Consider the following 22421-nt stretch of genomic DNA (forward strand, 5'->3'; position numbering starts at 1 on the left):
TCGAAAATTTTATTTTCCGACGAAAAATATTCCGTCGGAATGTAATTAAATAATAAAAAAAAACCTAACCCTACACAACCCTAAAAAATACCCGGATCCCCCCTTTTATTTCTCGTTTCTCTCTCCCTTCCTCCCCTACGCCTCTTCTTCTTCTCTTTCTCTCTCCTCTCTTCTCCTTCTCCTCTCATTCTCTCTTTCTTCGATCTCCTCCTTCACAGCCACACCATTCCGGCCATGTCATTCTCCTTTTTCGATCTCCTCTTCTTCTTTTCAACGGCGACAACAACAACAACCACACCATTCCGGCCACCGCGCAGCGACAACAACGACCCTAGTAGCGTGGAAACCACCGCAACGACAACAACAACACCAGCCCAAGCAGCAACGACAATAACAACTGTAGATCTAGTTTTTTTTTTTTTTTTAAAAAAAAACAATTCTAATTATAATTAAATTTTTAATATAATTGTAATGTTATTTTATTAATTTCAGAAGATAATTGTATATTTATTTAATTTGTTTGATTTCAATTTTTTTTTTGTTTATTTTTTTCGATTTATGGTTGTTTCGATTTATGGTTGTTTTGAGTTTTGGTTGTTTCAATTTTTAGTTGTTTTGATTTTTGGTAAGGGAATTGGGGCTGGATCTAGGTAGATTTGGCGTTTCCGATTTGGGTTTTATTTTGTTATTTTCTCGTTTTTTCGTATTTTTTTCGTATTTGGGTTAGGTGGTTGGTCAGGGTGGGTGGGTTAGGTGGTTGGTTAGGGTAGGTGGGGTAAGTTTGGTTATGGTGGGTGGGGGAAGTTTGGTCGGGTTTGGGTTGGGGGGGTGGGGGTCTGGTCTGGGTTGGGGTTGTGGGTGCTGTGGGTAAGGGGTTGGGATGCGTGGGTTAGGTGGTTGGTTAGGATGGGTCTGGGTAAGGTGGGGTGGTTAGGGTGGGTCTGGGTTAGGGTGGTTTGGTTAGGGTGGGTTTGGGTTAAGGCTGAGGTGGTTAGGGTGTGCTTGGGTTATGGTGGGTCTGGGTTAGGGTGGTGGTTATGCGTGGGTTAGGGTGGGTCTGATGTAGTGGTGGTTGGTGGTCTGAGGTGGTGACACGTCGTGCTGATAGTGGCGCGCCGTGTTTTTTTTTGTTTTTTTTGCAGGACATTCCGACGAAATTTCCGTCGGAATAATCCGGCGGATTTGTATTCCGTCGGAATTTTCCGATGGACTTTCCGGTGGCCGGAATATATTTTCCGATGAATTAATTCCGTCGAAAATTCGCCGGAAAAAACTGTTTCCGTCAGAATTGATTTTTCCGACGGAATTGGCGATTTTACCTACAAAGGGTGTTTCGACAACCAGTTACGACGGAAATTCCGTCGGAACAGTGTTTTCCGACGGAATTTAGGGTGTTTACGACGGAATTTTTCCGTCGAAAATGGCCTGTTTTCTAGTAGTGACAGGTAAAGAATTCACCTTCATCTGAACCTTCGAATTGTACGTGGTATAATCCACATACAGCTTCACAAAACCCACAGCCACACTCACTGGATTAGACACCAGCTTACCATTAAAAATAGTCTTGTTTCTGCAGTGCCACGCAGCCCAAGCAAGCGAGCAGAAAAAACGTAGCCTCTCCCCATCAACCTTCCCAGCCACCCAAAACCAAGACATAGGAGCTTCATTTAGTAGCTGCATAAACTCACTTTGCTCCCAAATTTTAAGAGCAAAATTACAATGAAAAAGGGAGTGTGTTATTGTCTCATCCCCCCCTTCACAGACATTGCAGCACTTCGAAGGCCTGATATGGCGTCTGTACAGGACATCCATCATACCAAGAGCAGTAAATCTCTGTTACTCACTGTGAGAAACGTTTTTTGTTTCTCACAGTGGCAGTTTCGTAAATAAAATGTACCACCGTGACTAAAGTTGTACAATTTTATCATCCATTTCGTAAATAAAATGTACCACTGTGACTAAAGTGGTATATTTTATTTACGAAATTGCCACTGTGAGAAACAAAAACGTTTCTCACAGTGAGTAATGGGGGCGCCCTCCACCAAGAGTTCCCTTGCAAGCTCTCCAAATGAAATGGCTAAGTTTAGGTGGTCCACCCAAGCTCCAAACCTGTTTCCATAGGCTAGTTTCAGAACTGCCATAGAACAGCTCCCATGTGCGAAGGTGCCCAAGTCTCCCTAACCAATAACCAGATTTCGCCGAGTACAAACCATCAGACGACGTTGCCACCAAAATCTCTCATCACAGGGCCAACTTATAGATAGGGGGTATTCAATATAGCTCTACAGTCAGCTTCATTAAAATTGTCGTTCAACACATCAACATTCCATCGACCATTGTCAAAATCGATCAAATCACAGACACGCAACTCGGGATAATAGTGGGGTAAAGGTGTAGGTACATAATGTTGACAATCCCCTTGCAACCAGGAATTATCTCAGACTCGTATCAAAAATCCATTACCAACACGCCACTTAAGTCCATCAAGAAGGAGGGATTTCGCCCCCCCACAAACTTCTCCAACTATAACTCGGATCAAAGCCACAAGAAGCATCTAAAAAATCAGAATTTTTGTAGTAGCGAGCCTTCAAAGTGGACTGCAGTAAGGAGTTACCATCCTTCATCAACCACCAACATTGTTTTGCCAACAACGCTTGATTAAAACACTTGAGGTCTCTAAATCCCATGCCACCCATGACTTCGGTAAACACAAATTTTCCCAACTATGCCAATGCATTTTTCTCTCTGAACCCCTCGAATCGTGCCAAAATAGCAAGCATTTCATCAATAAGTTCATCCGGGATTCTAAAGATACTCATCATTTAAGTGGGAATTGCTTGGGCGACGACTTTAATTAAGATCTCCTTTCCCGGTCTCGATAACAATTTCTCCTTCCATCTTTGCATTTTCTTCCATATTCGATCTTTCAAACAAGAGAAGACTGCCTTCTTTTATCTCCCAATTATAGTTGGAAGCCCCAAGTACTTTTCGTGCCTGTCGACCTCTCGAACCCCAGGAGCCTCCACAATTGCACTTCTTTGTGCTATCGTAACACATTTACTAAAAGTTACTTATGTCTTGCTTAGATTAACTTTCTAACCGGATGCTCTTTCATACGTACTGATTATATCGGCCACTTTAGAGCATTCTTGCAAGTTTGCTTTTGCAAATATGATACTATCGTCAGCAAAAAAAAATGAGAAATCCTCGGGGCCCCTTTGCAAATCCGAACACCCCGAATCTGATTCTGCGCTGACGCTTTTGAGAGCAATGTAGAAAAAGCCTCTGCACAAAGAAGGAAAAGATATGGAGAAATAGGATCCCCCTGCCTCAAACCACGTGACGGAGTAAGAGAACCCGGTCCGTAATCATCCCATTATACTTGAAAGAAAAAGAGACACCGGAGAGACAATGCATAATTCTAATAATCCACGGCAAACTAAAGCCAAATTTTGCCATAACTCTCTCCAAGAAGCTCCATTCTACCCTGTCATATGCTTTAATCATATCTAATTTTAAAGCAGCAGTACCATCCTGACCTTCACCTCCCCGTTTCATGGCATGAAAAATTTCGAAAGCAATTAGTGCGTTATCAGTTATTAGTCTTTTCGGAACAAACGCACTTTGTTGAATTGAAGTAATTGTTTCAAGCATCGGTTTAAGTTTATTTGCAAGTGTCTTAGAGATGATTTTATATAAGATATTACATAAAGTAATAGGACGGAATTTTGACATACTCTTCGAATCATCACATTTCGGAATGAGCACAATATAGGTAGAATTAATATCATTTAAGCACACATCACCACTCCACCAGCTTTTCACAAAACGAATCACATCCCCAACAAGAATTTAGTTAGAATTCAGAGAAACTAAAAAAATAAGAGCTCAAAACAAGATACTAAAGAGAGAGAGAAGGAAAAAAGAAAAAAAAAAAAAAGAGAGAGAGAGAGAGAGAAATTTAACAAGAATTTTAGGCAGTATCCTATGAAATATCCAATATCCGCATAAACTGCAAGTAAAATCAGCAAAAAATACAAGGCAGAAAAACAGAAAATTGAGAGCACCAAACCAGATACTAAAAACAGATAATGAACATTAATTTTTGGTTTTTGAACAGCTACACATTACATAACAAGTTGCCAATAACCATCTAAAAGCTAACAAACTACTACTAAGTTTGAAAGCTTTAATCTATGTGACAATTTCTCCATTTCCGAAATGTGCAAAATTATGAAGAAAATCACTTATGTTAGTCCATAATTAAAGTACTTACTAGTGGCTATGATAGCACACACATAACCTTCTTAACATAGACAAACTAGTTGAATTAAGCAGAGATCCTAGGAACAGCCTTGCACACCAAAGACGACTTCATTTCCATGGAAAGGTTGAGGCACTCGGTCAAGTCCACACCATTCTCGGTCGGAACCCACCTGAAGTTCTGAAGCATCTGAGCCAACCACAGCTGAGCAGTAGCCATACCCATTGCCTTTCCGGGGCAGACACGACGTCCTGCTCCGAAAGGTGCCAGCCTCAGGTCTGAACCCATGATTGGGACATCCTCTTCCATGAACCTCTCGGGTTTGAACTCGTTGGGGTTAGACCAGATCTTCTCGTCGTGGGTGATGGCGTACATGTTGACCATAGCGGTGGTTCCGGCTGGGACGAAGTGGGGACCGACGTGGGTGTCGTGGATGGAAAGACGAGCCCATGATAGAAGTGGGCCTGGTGGGTGGACTCTCAATGTTTCCTTGAGGATGGCTTGGAGGTATGGTAGGTTGGGGAGGTCTGAGTCGGCGACTTGCCTGTTGACTCCGACTACGCTGTCGATTTCAGCTTGGGCCTTGGCTTGAATGTCGGGGTGCACCACCATCCTTGCTAGAGTCCACTCTAGTAGGATTGCAACTGTGTCTGTTCCCCTGAATATCATTTCCTGCATTTAAAAACCAAACATTATTTAACGTTTTGTAGCACTCCATAATTAACATTTACTCATAGTACATTAGCTTTGGTCTTTAATCTTTACAAGTTGTGTGAAATAATGTAAAGTATACACGTCTAAACCAATAAGCATAAAAAGGTACATATCAAAGAACCCACTAACTAGATGCCCTAATATTAACCCATTCTAAGAAAAAAAGCATACTTTGTACATAAATACCAATATATTTTGGCAATAATAAAGACACAAGTTACTTGTATAGCATGTACTCCATCTGTCCCTATTTTGTCCCATTTGACTATGCACGGTCTCAACACTTGTTTTAAAACGTCTATATATATTTTATTTTCATATACGTAAAAAATTATTAAAAACGTGATATTATTAAAATATACTATGAGACGAATATAACTAGAATTATCTCTTATAGATTAATGGTAATTTAAGGTCAAAGTTTCCAAATTTTGACCCAAAAATAGCCATGGAGTAAAAATTAAGGGTAGAGGGAGTATGCAATATGAACCAACACCCAACAATATGGCACATATAGTATACCATTTCTAACATTACAAACTAAATTTAGAACAAAAAAATAAAAACATATCATGAAACAACACACGTAACATGAACAAAAAAATAGAAAGAAATCATACCCAAAGAAGAGCAATCATGTCAGAGTCAGAGAGCTTGTTTTCTCTCCATCTTCCAAGTCCAAAAGAACATCAACGAAATCCTTTGAATCATCATCAACCTTCTCACTCCTCAATGCCCTGTGCTCTTCATCACATTACCAACATACTTGTTTACCTTACCAACAGATTCTTGCACCTTCTCCTTACTCCTTGTAAATCCAACCACCTTAGAGGGCAAAATGGTCTCCCCAGTTGAATATTCCCAACAATTCATAACCTTCCTTAACCAATTCTTCAAGGTTATCAGCTTCCTCGGTCCTCTTACGAAGAAATCGTAACTCTTTCCGAACACACTCATCATGACATTGTTCAATTGATCCGAAATGCAACACATTTTTGATCTCAACATTTCCCTTCATTTCCCATAATAGTAGTGATTTGGTTCACCATTTGATTACCAATTTCTTGGCGGAATCCTCCGAAGTTGGAAATTCTTCTCGGGCTGAAAAGATGGGTTGCGGAAATCCTTCGGAGGTTCCTCCAGTAATCACCGAAGGGTGCAAACCCATAGCCCTGTTAAAGAGAAGCTCATAGGCTGACTCCTTAATAGGACGATCAGCGAATTCGGAGCTGTTTAAAATCTCTTTAGCAGTCTCGGGTTCACTCGCTATAACAAAGCGAGTCAACCCAACTGAGAAACGCCATCAACGGCGTAGCCTTGAGGCTAGTGGCAATACTGGATAGGATTCTATGAGTTTTTTCGGAAGCGAAAACATTGGCCAAGACCAATAAGGGGTAACCCGGTTGGACCAGGGAATAGCCGAAGCGGACTTACCGTTGCCACTTCGGTTGTTTTTAACTGCGGAAAGAGACCATGCTAAGCCTCCTGGTACAAGAATATGGTGAAAAGGGAAAGAAATGCGGCAAATTGAAAGGAAAAATGGGTGCAGAAAGAAGGGATGACGCTGTTGGCAGCAATGAGAAATTCGTTGCTAAAGTTTTCTGCTGACATTTTTTTGGGTTTTTTTTTTTATTTTTTATTTTGGCACAAGAGAATTTTGTTAGGTTGAAAAATGAAGAAAGAAGATGAAAGGATGGTTTGGTGAGGTAGAAGAAGTGTGAAGGGCAGTTATTTTTATAGTGGTTGTAAAATACCATATAATATTACTTTAATTTAATATAATATATAATATTTTAAATGTAATTTATTTCATTGTATTGGGAGTTTTAAACTTCAGATTATGTTAATGGTAAATAACGGTGAAAAAGATGAAAGGGGTTGAAAAAAAAAGGAGTGAATATTTATTGTGTGAGGCGGTTAGGCAGTAAAGTGAAAGAGTGATATTTTAGATATTTATGAAAAGAGATTGTATTGATATCTTATACTCTTGGTACTAAAAAGATGCATGTTTAGAGTAATGGAGATATTTCATGATATTGTTCATTTATGGTTTGGAGTACGAACAGAATGCTTATGTTCCTCTTGCTCTTCATTCTATTTCAAAAATGCAATCCGTAATCAATTGCAATTTCTGTAAGTTTATTGATCAACTAGGTTTAAAACTCTGTGCTATTGCACGGTTTTTAATCATATTATAGTTATAATAAATAAATTAATATTTTAATTAGAAATTTTAATTTAATTTTATGTAAAGCAAATGTTATAATATATTTATATAATCACTATTTATGGTAAAAATAATTTATTTAAGTAAGCACTTTTTGGAGGGAAAATTTTCAATATAACGTTGTCAAATGTCATTTTGAATTCACCTTTAGTAATATGTAATAGATATCTTTAATTTTGACATTTTTTTTACTAATAATATTTATAAAAATATAAATTATTACTAAATTTTAATAAATAAATACATTTTTGAATTAATCTATTCTTATTTTATTTTATCTTTTTAGTTGTAGACGAAAACTTTAAAGAGATATTGAGTATCTATCTATCTAATAACTTATACTAAAAGCGAATAACCACTGACACTTGTCATTATCTTGTGAAAAAATTTCCCGCCTTTTTTTTTTTTTTTTTTTTTTACTATTTTACCTTATAATATTTTCTTTTCAATTTGATAATCATATTCCATATATATCCAAATGAAATATTTCTGCGAATTCTAACCTAATTAATAATAGTAATAAAAATAAGTTAAAAACGACTAGTTTCACGTCAAAAAAAAACAAAGACTTTTTTATTTTGGGAGGGGGGGGGGGATTTATTACAATTAATCTTTAAAATATCCTTAAGTCAACATATAAAAAGACTTAAGTATAAAACCTTTGATTATATGTTCATAATGGCAGAAAATGTAGTCATTATTATTTTTCCATAAATATTATTTTATGTGTTCGACTAAATAACCGCTAAATATATACTCCTTATTATTTATTATTATTATTATTATTATTATTATTATTATTATTATTATTATTATTAAAGGATAATTTGTACTCTATTATGTGGCCCTAACGATTAGCCTTTGTTTAATACTTCCTCTGCTTTTTTTTATAGTTGCAACACTTCTCTTTTCATGCTTGCCGATGCATTGATTTCAATCGTTAATATCTTTAATTATCAATGTGTAAAAATTATAAACATATGTTATTAAAATAGTATAAATCGAGACGAATCTAACAAGATCTCACGTGGACTATATTTTTGCTTACGTATAAATCATCAAATTAAAGCTAGTCAAAGTGAACCATATGAATAGTGTAAAAGTCAAAGTATTACAACTATAAAAAAAGGAGGAAGTATGTTTTTATAGAAAAATTAATTTTAGTAAATTAGGAGTCACTGTCTTCCTATGACGATAGTTTAAAGTCGATAGATTTTCAGTCGTTTTAGGGGTGGGGAAACAGAGGGGGGTGGTTTTTGAGGGTCAGGGTGGTTGAGGGCTGGGAAGGGGGCCGACAGTGGGGGTGGGATGCGTAGGGGTGGGGGTGGGGCGCTGGTGGTCGTTGATTAAGTGGTGATAAATTAGTTAGGGTTTTCTTTTTATTGGTGCTAAAATAAAACTTTTAAAAAAGGGTGGTGGTAAAAAAACAATATCGAGGGGTTTTTTTTTTTTATGATAAAAATCAAAAATTTCCTATGTAAAAAATCCTCTTTTGATTCCCGCCCTATAATTTTCATAAAATTTTGTGCATACCTTAGCACTGCGATTATCACGTAATAGAGGGTGTATTAAAATTTCCTTTGTTTTCTCAATTGAAATTTTTTGAGTTTATTTTGTTGTTCAATTGGTATTTATTTAAGATAATTTCCTCATGTTTTTTTTCTTGATTGATATGTTACTAAAAGTACAAGAAATTTGGTTGGCGATTATGTGATATGATGAGAAAAGTGAGGGTGGCACTCTAAGAGGTAGGGGTGAAAGTAATTCGGTTTAAAACCAAATTGAACCGCAAACCAAACCAATAAGCAATGTGGTTCATTTTTTATTTATTAATTTTTTTTAATTTGGTGCGGTTTGGTTAAGAAAAATAAAAAAAATATGATTTACGGTTTGGTTTTGGTTTTGAGTTTTAGAAAAACCGAAATTTAGGATTCTTAATTACCTAGAGTCCAATCCCCTTCATATATAAGGCAACCAAAAAAAAAAATCTAAACTCTTATGTCATCATTAAAACTTGCTATTTGGTAATAGCCTAATATACGAAGTATTATTTTGTTTGCTTTATTTTTGGAAAATTAAATTAAATCAAGTCCTAAAACAGGTTTTGAAAAATTATGCCCAAAAAATGTTACAAATCAAACCCCAAAACACTAGGTCTAAAATTGTGGTTTGGTTTGGTTTGTGCCGAATAGTATAATGTGGTGTGGTTTTGAAAAACCTCAAACCGAATTAATATGGTTTGGTTTTGGTTTGGGCTATAAATCACACTGCAAACCAAACTATCACCCCTACTAAGAGGGAAACATTTGGGTTTGATCTCCTCTTATTATTTAATTCTCACTCTTGATTGATAATATAGATTTTATTATTTTCATAATTTTTTAAATACCAAATCAAGGATGTTTAGCGGTAAAAAAAAAAAAACAAAAAAAAAAACCGAACATAAAACAATAAAGTATGTCATAATTTACTTTTCTAATCTAATCTAGTGAACTTATTTTTTTTAATCTGATTTGAAATAAATGAAAATAACGTAAACTAAACCTATCCTTAACCAATTTTTTTATTTTTTTTTTCTACTTTTAGTATAACAACAAAAAAATAGTGGAGTTGAACTACCCACAAAATCCAAAGTATAAAAATTAAAATTAAAAAAATTCACATTAGAAACTACATAGTATAAACTATTTCATCTTTTCTTTTTTACTTGACATGTTTATTTTATCACGCTTGCCAATACAAAACTTTAACATTTAATAACTTTGATTCTCCATAAGTAATAATTATAAAAGTTATATATTATGATAATACTTATATAGACGAATTAAAAAAGATCCCACATGAATATATTTTTCCTTATATATTATTCATAAAAGACGGTCAAGAAAAGGGTGATGAATAATGTAAAAGTCAAAGCGGATCAAATAAAAAAGAATATAGAAAATATAAAGCAGTTTGCGATGGATTAATTGGGTAGAAGGCCTAGCTAGTAGCCTAGTTAATCAAAATAACGATACGCAGTTAATCAAAATAACGATACGCTCGTAATTGGCTAGTCTAGTAGAGTAATACAGACATGCATGCATAGGTCAAAATTAAACCAAAGTATTTGGTGCAGACTTTGCAGTATACTGCACAAATTACATGCAATGTAAGACTTTGAAAAAATATAAAAAAATTCGTAAAACAATTGCATGCAGTATAAAAAGTTAAAAACTTTGAAAGGTAAACAATAAAAATTGAAGAAAAAGTTAATTCTCTCATATTAAAAGGCTGCGAGTAGAATAAATTTAACACCAACAATCCCTTCATACTTTTTAAATAAGTGTTACACTTATTAAATGTGATCGTATTTTAATTAATATTACACTTTATTTTTGGTAAAAAGTTACATTTTAATATTATTTCTCTTTTCATGTTTTCTACCCAAATTCACTACTACTTTTTTTTAGTCATTTCTTTCCGCTCACATTTATTATTTTTCAATAAACTATTAACCTCAATATATATTTTTTTAACCATTTTTTAATACTCCAACTATCCCATTTAGCTTTTATTTTAATTAAGTTAATTAAATTGCCTAAAATTATGTGTCTGATAAACGTGTAACACTTATGAAAAATTACAGAGGGAGTAGAATAAAAAGTATTCTCTATGGCTCTATGCAAGCTGCACTGACTACAACAACTCTTGGAAAAGTTTATAGTTTTTACCGTTTAATTTAGAATGTACAAGGTATTTGACATTATATATCAAATAATTAAATAATCATGAAATTTCTCTCCTCTCTCCTCAACCCTAGCCTCCATTGTTGTTTTTTTAAAGGGGTTTCCATCGATTTTAGCCGGTGAAAAGTCCTTCATCCTTGTTTCGTTAAAAGTTTTTTTTGGGAAGAACTTTTCTCCCTCGAAAGGAAGGGTTTCCGATCTCCTTCGAAAGACAAGGTTTATCACCTCTTTTGGAGGGAGAATCTTTTTAGGTTTGAATCCATGATATTAGATCTAATGGATTATTGTGAAATTATTTCGTTAGTGAAAAATTTATGCGAGATCGGAAGGATTATCAAGCTTTCGAATACAGACAGATGAATCAGAAGGAAAACATCCTCACGCTACGAAGGATCATTAGATTGTCTCTCCAACAAGGCTGTATTTTCCAGCGATATAAGTCGGAGATGTTTCACAGTGCAATATCTACTCGATGATCGTAGTTTTTATAAAGGAAATTTTTATTTGATTCAATATCTTATGTATTTGTTAAACCCGAATCTCTTTTATAGATGTCGTATGACTTTTTATTAATGAATTTTTTTTACTATTCAAAAAAAAAAAAAAAAAAAAAAAAAAAAAAAAAAAAAAGGTATTTGACATTATATTATTGCATGGTTCACAAGTGTTTACTCACTACTACTCCGTAATTTTTATGGTCACAACAATTCTTAGGATAATGTTCCATTGCATACTCTTCTTTTTATCTGAATCACAATATATGCAAATATTTATATTCCTCATTTTCTATAAATATTTGTTTGCTAAATTTGTGACGTAAACATCAAACCGAAAGATCTCATCAGCCATGCCCATGACTGGCTATGGTCCGAGTTATCTCAAAAATGGTACTTAAACATGCGTTGGGTCAAAAATAAGAATTAATTTGTTTTTGTTTTTTATATGCACGATTGTTGCATTTTATTTTTAATATATTTATTGGTGGGATTCTCTACCAATAGTAATGCTCTCTACATGCATTGGCTAAGAATTACATGCTTTGTCTAAGTAATTCTTTGGCTTTAATGGATAATTTTGTTCGTGATTTTCAATAGTACTTGATCAAATTGTGTACTTCTCGATGAGGTACTCCTTAACTGTGGAAACAATATGGATTAAAATAATCATTTCTCCCAATTTTTTATTTTATTTTTCTTTCTTATGTTTTATTTAGGCCGTGTTCACTTCACCTTAAAAAAATAATATTCAGTAAAATTAATTTCAGTTCAATAAAATTAATTTCAGTTCAGTAAAAATAAGTTCAATTCAACAAAAATAATTTCAATTCAGTAAAAAATAATTTCAGTTCAATTAAAAACCAGTAAACTTATAGAAGGATTATAATAGAAAATCACAAATAATTTCAGTTCAACAAAAATAATTTCAGTTCAGTATAATTAATTTTTGTTCAGTAAAAATAATTTAAGTTTGGCGAAAATAATTTCAGTTTAGTAAAAATAATTTCAGTTCAGCGAAAATAAGGTGAACTGAAAAAGGCCTTAAAATATGGAATGGTTAAGAAGTATTTGGAATATATATACTCCGTATACAAAAATTGAAAGGCATAATTACGTGGACTTTTTTAAATTTATCTCGATGTGTAGTTCCAATATTACGACTAAATTTAAATGATTTCACAATATATATTTTTTTAAAAATAATTATACTCAATTTGTATATTAAAAATCATACATAAGACAAACAAACAAAATTAAAAAAGACACAGATGAAATGTTGGAATTTTATTGCAATACTACGTAAAAGTTTTGCCAAAATTGAAATAATTGAAGATGCATTTAAATACTACAAGTATGTAACTTAACAATACAATATAAACTAATGACATCAACAAAAAATGTCATAATGATGATCGTTATTCTATAAGTCAAGGAGGAATGAGGTTGTGGTGTCCATTTAAAAAGAAGTTATACTTTATTACCATCTTTAAAAAATTACTTCATAAAAAATTTTGGGGAATCAATATTTAAAAGCTTTAACCATAAATTCTCATTAATTAAATTAATAACATAGTCATGTACTAAAATTTTGTTAAATTTATTTCAATGTTTTCTTTTTAATATCAACTATTTACGTACTACACGAACGAATATGAAAATATTTACAATTTAAGACGTGTTTAAGATCGTAAAAAATTTAAATAGAGCAAAAATTTTGAAGTGTATATCAAGAAGTTAGAAATCATAATTTTAGGCTAAATAAGCTAATGAGAATAGACTTCAAGTGATAATTAATTCTCTTAAGATACAAGAGTCTACTTCAAATTTGTAACCACTACATGCTCAATTTTCTTTTCTTAGAATCATCTCAAAAGTGTAAACAAGCATTATTGGCTTGATATTGGCGTAGCAGTCAGCAATCTTATGCATCATCAATCAATCTTGACTAAAATACTTTAAGTTTTTGGTGGAATTTCAATTAGTCATTCAAATGTCATGCGCATGGAAACAATTATCAAGTATAACTATTACTTAATTTAAGCATCATGAAAAAATCATCTTATCTCAAGTTTTCAACTACAGGAAGTTGAAAATAATAATTACAAAATGCAACAAAAATAAACCAATGTGAAAAGAACTCAAGTTATGGATTAGGGAGAACAAATCTTATCTCTACATTAGGTACTTCCATTTCCTAAGTGTATACAGCTAGATTCGCCAATGTTACAATTAGAGGTAGATAAAAATGCAAAATAGAATTAGGTGTATGATAATGATGAATGCATATGACTCCATATATAATGAATTATGTAGATGCTAGAATAATGATCAAATTGAGTTTTCTTAATAAAGTTAAGAGTTGAGCTTTGTTCAAAATACACTTAACTCTTATAATATGTTGTTGCATAGAATTATAAGGTAAAAAATATATATAAATATGTACTTTGTACAATATATGTGCAATATGTTATAACATTCAATTATATATGTGCAATATGTATAGAAATAACAATTAAAATATAAATATTTATATTGTACTAAATAGTAAATAGGAATAAATTTTGGAGTTGTAATGGGCAATTTTTTTAAGAATTATGATATAATTTGTAGGGATATTTTAAAGTTTAAATTTTAAGGCTTGGTAGAAATATATCTAATTAATTTTCTTGTACTGATTTTGATTTTTGATTAGTAAATTATTTTGTACTAAATTAATGATTAATTTTAATTAATTTGAACTCACTTGAAATATTGCTAGCTCCACCACTCTATCCTTTCTATTATAATAAAACATAGGCTCACACTCCCACCATTTGTCCTTTCTTTGCCAAAAAAAAAAAAAAAAACCATCAATTCATCCTTTTCTGTGTTTTCCCCCATAACTTTCAACCGTGTGGGATCTTGTCATATTCACCTTAAGGTCTAGATATATACAGTTAAAGTGGAGATAATATACTAACATTCAAAGGGTTAGGCGCAAGATTTCACTTGATTGCCAACTTGTTTACAACATCGATTGTTTGTTTTTGGGTTTAGATGGCATAAGATGTGAGCCTGTAGTTATTGACATACATATCGCTTAAAATTTCTACTTTAATAGTTTATGGTTTTTAATTATTCAACATATGTCAACAATAAATATAATGACGAGATGTTAATGTTGATTTATTAGTCCTTATTACTAGTCTAACTTATTTTTACAAGATCTTATTAATAATCACATTTTCTTAAAAATAAAAAATAAAATAAATAATCACATTATATAGCTTTATCAATTTTGCTTTACACTTTCATGAAATATCTGAGATAACTAATTCTATTACAACCAAAAAAGCTTAATGCAATTTGCAATGAGTTCAACATACATGTGACATATATAATCATATGAGTAATAATTTAATTTCTCCATTCCATATATACTTGCATAAGATTGGGCATGCAAAAACAATGAAAAAACGGTGTATGTACTTTGAAAGATAATCCCATGTGACCATTCAATTCGTAGGTTGTTACCATCTTACAACAATTAATATTATATGCAAGACTGCCCGAATCAACTAGCTAGAAGAATTTTGTTATTTTTACGAAAATGAAAAGCTAGCTAAAATAAAGTTCAATTCAAGTAATTATTATTGCGCAAGGTCACAATGTGAGCGCCTTCAAACTCTTGTTTGGTAGATAACAATATTGACTTCTTAGATATGAGCAATTCAACACCTTTAATTTCTTCGTTGTATCTATAGTAGTCTCTCCATTTGTTAATTTTATGTATGGCTTAGTTGGCTTTTACGTAGTCGATTTACAATACAGTTTTGTTTTTGTTTTATTTATTTATTTATTTATTTATTTATTTTATCATTCACTATCAGAGCAATTAACGTAATCTATAAAGATGATCTACGTATTAAAAAACTTACATTAAGATGTACAGAACAAAATCCTTCACGTTAACGTTTTCACAAACTATGCACAACTCTCCTCCCTTCTCTTTCTCTCTCCTTCTTCTCTTCCTTTCTCTTTCTATCTCCTCTGCTCCTTTTTTTTCCAGATCAAAATCGAAATCAAAATAAAAAAATTCAGAACAATTGCATAAAACATTCATAATTAATCCAAGGGGGGTATTTGTTTCGAAATCATAACAACAATTCAACAAAGGGAAAGTGGCCAAATCAGTATCTCTTCTTAGTTGGGCTAGCCCTTTCAGATTCTCATGAAGAAGGTGGATATGGGCCCACATGAACACCGGGCTGGTCCAATAGGTTTTGATTAGGAGGACTGGGTCAAAATCTTATAACAGAAATAGCTAACAATGGTAAGTTAATTCATGGGCCAGTCCAAGATGGAAGGTGGTTTGATCACTTGATTTGGTCAATATTTCATTGACTTTCCTTTTATATACTCTACTCTGTGTTTAAATAAGTGAAACATTTTGACTTTTTGCACTATTTATCAAATTTACGTTGACTAATGTTTGTGATTTATACGTAAGAATAAATATAGTCTTGTGGATACGTGTTGAAATCGTTTCAATAAATAGATTAATAATATTCAATTGTTGTAATTTTACTTATCGATGATTAAATATATTATCAATCAAAGTTATGCATTGGTACGCGTGCATAAGAGAAACGTTCTACTTATTTAAAGACAATTGAGTATAAAATAAATTTAAATTTTGGAAAACTTCATTGGCAACCCAATCAATTGCACTTTTTCTTTGGTATTTGAATAAAATTACTTAATATCACTTATGAATCATGACATTAATGAGGATTAAAACATTAAAATAGCTCAATTTTTATAATCGTGGTTAACATTCCTATGCTTATCAATAATCACATTATCGCACCACTAGCCCATTGCACCAAACACCAATCACCACACCCATCACCGTCGACACACCACCTTCTCCCTAATCATACCACCCCATAAATTTCTATGTATTTTAGTGTCTCATTTTTACGTTCTTGTTTAAGATCTTTTGTTCACTCTCTCTCCTTCCACCCAAAGTTATCAAAATCGGGATTCTACTTTGATTCGAAAAGGGGCTATTTGAATCGCAAAGGGCTCTTAGAATCGAATCGTAACACGCATGATCAAGACATCATTTCCAAATTTAATTAAATATATTTAAATTATGAGTTTGAAACCTAATTATTAATAGAAAATAGTTGTTTACCCATTAAGCAACCAATAATTGACAATATATATTTATAGGAAAATTTGTTGTTATTAATCCCAACTTTGAGCCATTTACTTTAATTAATCTCAACTATCGATTATTTTTTAATAATCCTAACTTTGATGGGTGTTTTCATTTATCTGGTCAAATGACCGGTTAAAAGGTAATTTTTTTTAATCTTAATTTTTTTTGGTCTTAATTTAATTAGTCAAAAACAATAAAACAAAAAAAAAAATTATAAAAAAAAACTGGAAACCACCGTTAGCCCTCCATCCCTCCTCCCCCTTCCCCCACCGGTAACCACCATCACCCCCTCCCTGCCCCGCCCCACCCACCCCCCCCCCGCCACCGGGAAATGCCGACAACCTCCCCATCCCTTCACCCACCCCGTAAAACTCCCTATCTCCTAACCACAACCCTCAAAATCGACCCACTGCCACCGCATCACCACCGTAACTCTCTTCTTCTTCCTAACCTTATTTTCTCTCTCCTCCGCTGAAATCCGATCAAACAAAAGCAAATCTGACAATCGACCCATATTTAACCATTGACGAATTCGGGTTTACTCATAGGGGTTGCCTCAAACTCAACATCACCGGAATCACCCTCTCCGATCGAATAACATCCTTGATTTCTCCAAAGTTGGGTTCTTTCTTTGTACTTGCAATTCATGCTTTGGCATGGTTGTGTTATGGGGAAGGTTGTCGGAATTTCAAGGGGTGGCCTGGGGTAATCGCCGGCGGGAGGAAAGGAGGGGGTGGGTGTGTTTTGCGGGAGGGTTTGGGGCTGATGGTGGTTAGTTTTTTTTTTCATTTTTGTTTAAATTGTTTTGAATTTTTTTTTTAATTTTTTGGACCAATCAAGGCTTGATACGTGTTAAGTAACCTATTATAATAGGTCATTGACTTTTGTTGACCGGTTATGACCTGATAAAAGAAAACGCCCCTTCAAATTGGGATTATTCAGGAATAATCGATAATTGGGATTAATTAAAGTAAATGACCTAAAGTTGGGATTAATAATAACAATCTTTCCTTATATATAAAGACTTCTTCAATAGGTTATATGTTGGGGAGCCCCGCTTTATCTTGATGATAAACGGCGTTTATCTTGATGATAAACGGGCGTTTATCTAATGACATTAGAGTAAATACAATGCCTTGGGAATTGTGCCAGAGTATTTAAAAATATTTTATTTGAGTGTTTTTACGACAATTAAACTATATAATGCAACATTAGCCATACTTAGATAAACAAATACTTAAATACGCAAATGAACAATTATACCCTTAGATAAACGCTTCAAGTTTATCACAAAGATGAACTTGTATTTTCTCTTATATGTGTTAGCATGAAGTGAGTTAAATAACACTACATTACATGTAGGTCTTTACATAAAAAAATGCTAAAACATTGAAATGCTTGAAATTGTGAAAGTTGTGTTATTATCTAAAATTGTGATTTATAAGGTTAGGGAGTCTTTAACCTGCTAATCTATTTATTTAGTGTTGTTTATAATAAAAGGGGTTTTTGATCATCTACATTAGGCTGAGAACAAGCCTGAAACACCACCACCGATTTGCGCACTAACTTGCTCTAACAACCAACCTTTAAAGGGATTACTTCTAAATTCTGAGTGTGACAATAGAGGCATTTTGCTTATAATGAAAATTATTCGGGCATTCATGAATTCATGATACCACAGTACTTCCATTAGCAATTTTAACAAGCATACCAGTTTAGCGCACCAGCGCACAATAAAAAAGTTATAGGAAAAATAGAATTAACTTTATTTTTTATAATAAAAAAATTCCACAACAATCTTTGTTTGGGGCAATTAACCATATTGGTATAAAAATAAGCACTTTTGTGACATATTGGTATAAAAATTAGGGTCAACGACATATTTTGGTATAAAAGTTAGCAAGTGTCAACTAATTAGTATAAAAGTTAACTGAGTGGCTACATATTGGTATAAAAATTAGCGAAACAACGTTTAACCATTTTTCTAACCAGAATGATAAGAGTGTGTTGTACACATGATTTATTTTAATTTTGTAACTTTAATCTATTGTTTATTTTTTGTACTTTTTTTTGCTTCAAATATTCATTGAATATTTTTAAGACACTATTAAATGCTAAAATAAAAGCCAAAGAATAAAAAAGAAGGGAAAAAGAGGAAATATGAGAATATATAGAAATATTTAGATTATGCGTAATAAGAATTAATCAAGAATAATTACAAGATAAACTTTGATTACATATATTCGGTATCACATTGATATACATTCTTTCGGGATGTGTGCTTTCAGAATTCAGATGATGAGTAGAGAAAATATTTACAGTGAATGCAGGAATTGGAATGAGATTGAGATGATGATTATGAGAGGTGTAATGCCTGCTGCACTAAAATGCAGTAGCAGATGATCAGATTAAGGAGTTTATTAAGAGTTGTCTGGTTGTTCAGTAAGAGATCTGTTGCATCTGATCTACTGATAGTGGCGGATCCAGGGGGTACACAGAGGTACAGTTGTACCCCCACTCTCAAAAAAAAAATACAAAAAATACCCCCATTCTCAAAAAAAAAAAAATATAAAAAAAAAAAAAACTATTGATTAAAGAGACCTGTTTTTTGTTACAGACAGTCTCTTAAGTCTTGTCATGCAAACTGAAAAGTTGACAACAAGTCTGGCGCGATATTTTGCTGAGTACTCTTTATGTCCCCTAATACATTTAAATTATGAAATTGAAACCTAATTATTAATAGAAACTAGTTGTTTACCTATTAAGCAACCAATAATTGACAATAGATATTTATAAATAACTTTGTAGGTATATTTTAAACTTGTAAGGATTTTACTCGTTACGTGAAATGTGTAAAATCGGGCAGAATCTTAAATCAAATTGTTTAACATACATGAATCGTAAAATCGTAAGATTCTAAGATTTTAAATCGGGATTTTAATAACAATGCTTCAACCTGTATGTATTTGTCTAGTCAAATTAATGCACCCTCCTTTAGATTCTACTCTTCCTCGCTCACTCCCAATCACTTCTTCTAATTCTATGCCTCCAACCTCCTTTCAAGATTTTCCTTCTACCCCTTTTATTTCCCACCTTTGCTCCTCCCTCCCTTCTTTCTAGTTTTAAATTTTTCCGTGTTAACCGATCCAACCATTTCTTCGCTAGCACTTTTTTCATCACCTCACTCATTGCCCCTCAGTAGTTGAAATAATATTTGATTGTAGAAAAAATATATATATAATCATTATTACGGAGTAATTAATAAAATAAAGAAATTAGTATAATGAACTGAACAATCCACTACATCGCTCTCTTCTATCATCTATATTTCAATGATCCTTAATGTAGGTTTATCAGATATCATCAATTCCCATATACAAGCAAAAATTACATCAATTAAAAAATCATTTGAGAAAAAATTAATTTACCTTCATGCTTGGATATTCCCTAATCAATTTTAATAGCTCTATATTTTGGAACAAGATAATTGTGAAGAAATTGAGAATGGTCCATACTAGAAAATTTTACACAACAAAAACTATTCATCGCTAAGTCGCTAACATTTATACTTAGCACTAATGATTTCGTATTTAAGTTCTTTATCTATTTAAAGAGAACTTATAATAAAATATTACTAGTATATGTTTATTCATCAGTACAATTTTAGTGCATTCTATAGAACTTCATTACCATCAAAACTAAAAGATTGTGATTTGTGACAGAGATTGCTAAAGAATGTGATTCTAATCTTAATGCAACGACATGACATTGACATATGCATTTACTAGTTATTATGACTATAAACCACCACACTTTATTATCTCCAATAACTTTTTCTCTCTTTTTATGCTATTAATTTGATAAAGTATGTAAATTAATCTAACATTACATCCAAAGCATGTAATTATTTAGTTATGACTGTCCAAATGACTTCTAAATTAATTTGATAAATTATTTAAATTAATCTATAATTAGTATCCAAAGCACGTAATAATTTAGGATGACTGTCTAAATGACTCCCAGTTCTTTTTATGCCTTAATTTTCATTGATTTTTCCTAGCAAAAAAAAAAAAAAAAAAAAAAAAGAACTCCAAACAAGATACTAAAAGAACAAACTAACAAGAATTTAAATAGAAATCAAAGAATTAGAAAAGTAAGATCTCAAAACAAGATACAAAAACAAGAAATTAACAAGAATTTACCTTTTTTTTTTTCAGCAAACGAGGGCGGGATTTTATTAAATTAAATCAAGTCCACCAAAGCAACTAGGCTTTGGGGGAAAACAGACATACAAATACGTTCAGTCCAATAGGTAGTTTCCCACCGTGCTACACAATGAGCAACTACATTTTCCCCTCGTTTAACATGCTTACAAATAAAGGAATTAAAGTCTAAACTTGCTCTAATGATATCCTCATAGAACAAATAAATCGGGGTAGCACCTTTGTGTTTGCTGTTGACTGCTTGAACAACATTAATTGCATCACACTCTAGTTCCACGTCCCTGTATCCAAGTCTGTTGGCAAACTTCACACCAAAAGCAGCAACACCTGCTTCTGCCAAGTCCGGGGACCAGCATACATCGAGCTTTTTGACTGCAGCTACTAGTAACTCTCCAGCCCGCATCTCTTATAACCACTCCAAAACTCACCCATTTCCAGCCATTACATGGGCATCAACATTCCCTTTTACCATGGAGCAGAAGGGGGAAGCCATCTAGAGTTTGAACTCACACACTACTAGAAATAGGCTGATTTCCGACGGACCGTTTCTGACGGACATGTTTTTCCGTCGGAAATTCAGTAAATTCCGGCGGAATAAATTTCCGTCGGAAATTTCCTACGGAATAAAAATCCGTCTGAATTTATGGGATTTCCGACGGAAATTTAATGTTTCGACGGAAATAAAATCCGTCGGAAACTTCCTACGGATTATTCCGTCGATACATTAAATTTCCGGCGGAAATAAAATCCGTCGAAAATTTTATTTTCCGACGAAAAATATTCCGTCGGAATGTAATTAAATAATAAAAAAAAACCTAACCCTACACAACCCTAAAAAATACCCGGATCCCCCCTTTTATTTCTCGTTTCTCTCTCCTCTCCTCCCCTACGCCTCTTCTTCTTCTCTTTCTCTCTCCTCTCTTCTCCTTCTCCTCTCATTCTCTCTTTCTTCGATCTCCTCCTTCACAGCCACACCATTCCGGCCATGTCATTCTCCTTTTTCGATCTCCTCTTCTTCTTTTCAACGGCGACAACAACAACAACCACACCATTCGGCCACCGCGCAGCGACAACAACGACCCTAGTAGCGTGGAAACCACCGCAACGACAACAACAACACCAGCCCAAGCAGCAACGACAATAACAACTGTAGATCTAGTTTTTTTTTTTTTTTTTAAAAAAAAACAATTCTAATTATAATTAAATTTTTAATATAATTGTAATGTTATTTTATTAATTTCAGAAGATAATTGTATATTTATTTAATTTGTTTGATTTCAATTTTTTTTTGTTTATTTTTTTTCGATTTATGGTTGTTTCGATTTATGGTTGTTTTGAGTTTTGGTTGTTTCAATTTTTAGTTGTTTTGATTTTTGGTAAGGGAATTGGGGCTGGATCTAGGTAGATTTGGCGTTTCCGATTTGGGTTTTATTTTGTTATTTTCTCGTTTTTTCGTATTTTTTTCGTATTTGGGTTAGGTGGTTGGTCAGGGTGGGTGGTTAGGTGGTTGGTTAGGGTAGGTGGGGTAAGTTTGGTTATGGTGGGTGGGGGAAGTTTGTCGG

At 33.1% G+C, this 22421-nt stretch overlaps 1 pseudogene; it reads right to left on the bottom strand.

Moving 5' to 3' along the window:
* Positions 1–4076: 4076 nt before the first annotated feature.
* LOC110696266 lies at positions 4077–21262 on the bottom strand (annotated as a pseudogene).
* Positions 21263–22421: the final 1159 nt, after the last annotated feature.

This window comes from Chenopodium quinoa, unplaced genomic scaffold, assembly GCF_001683475.1.
Source record: "Chenopodium quinoa cultivar QQ74 unplaced genomic scaffold, ASM168347v1, whole genome shotgun sequence".
Lineage (NCBI taxonomy): Eukaryota > Viridiplantae > Streptophyta > Magnoliopsida > Caryophyllales > Amaranthaceae > Chenopodium > Chenopodium quinoa.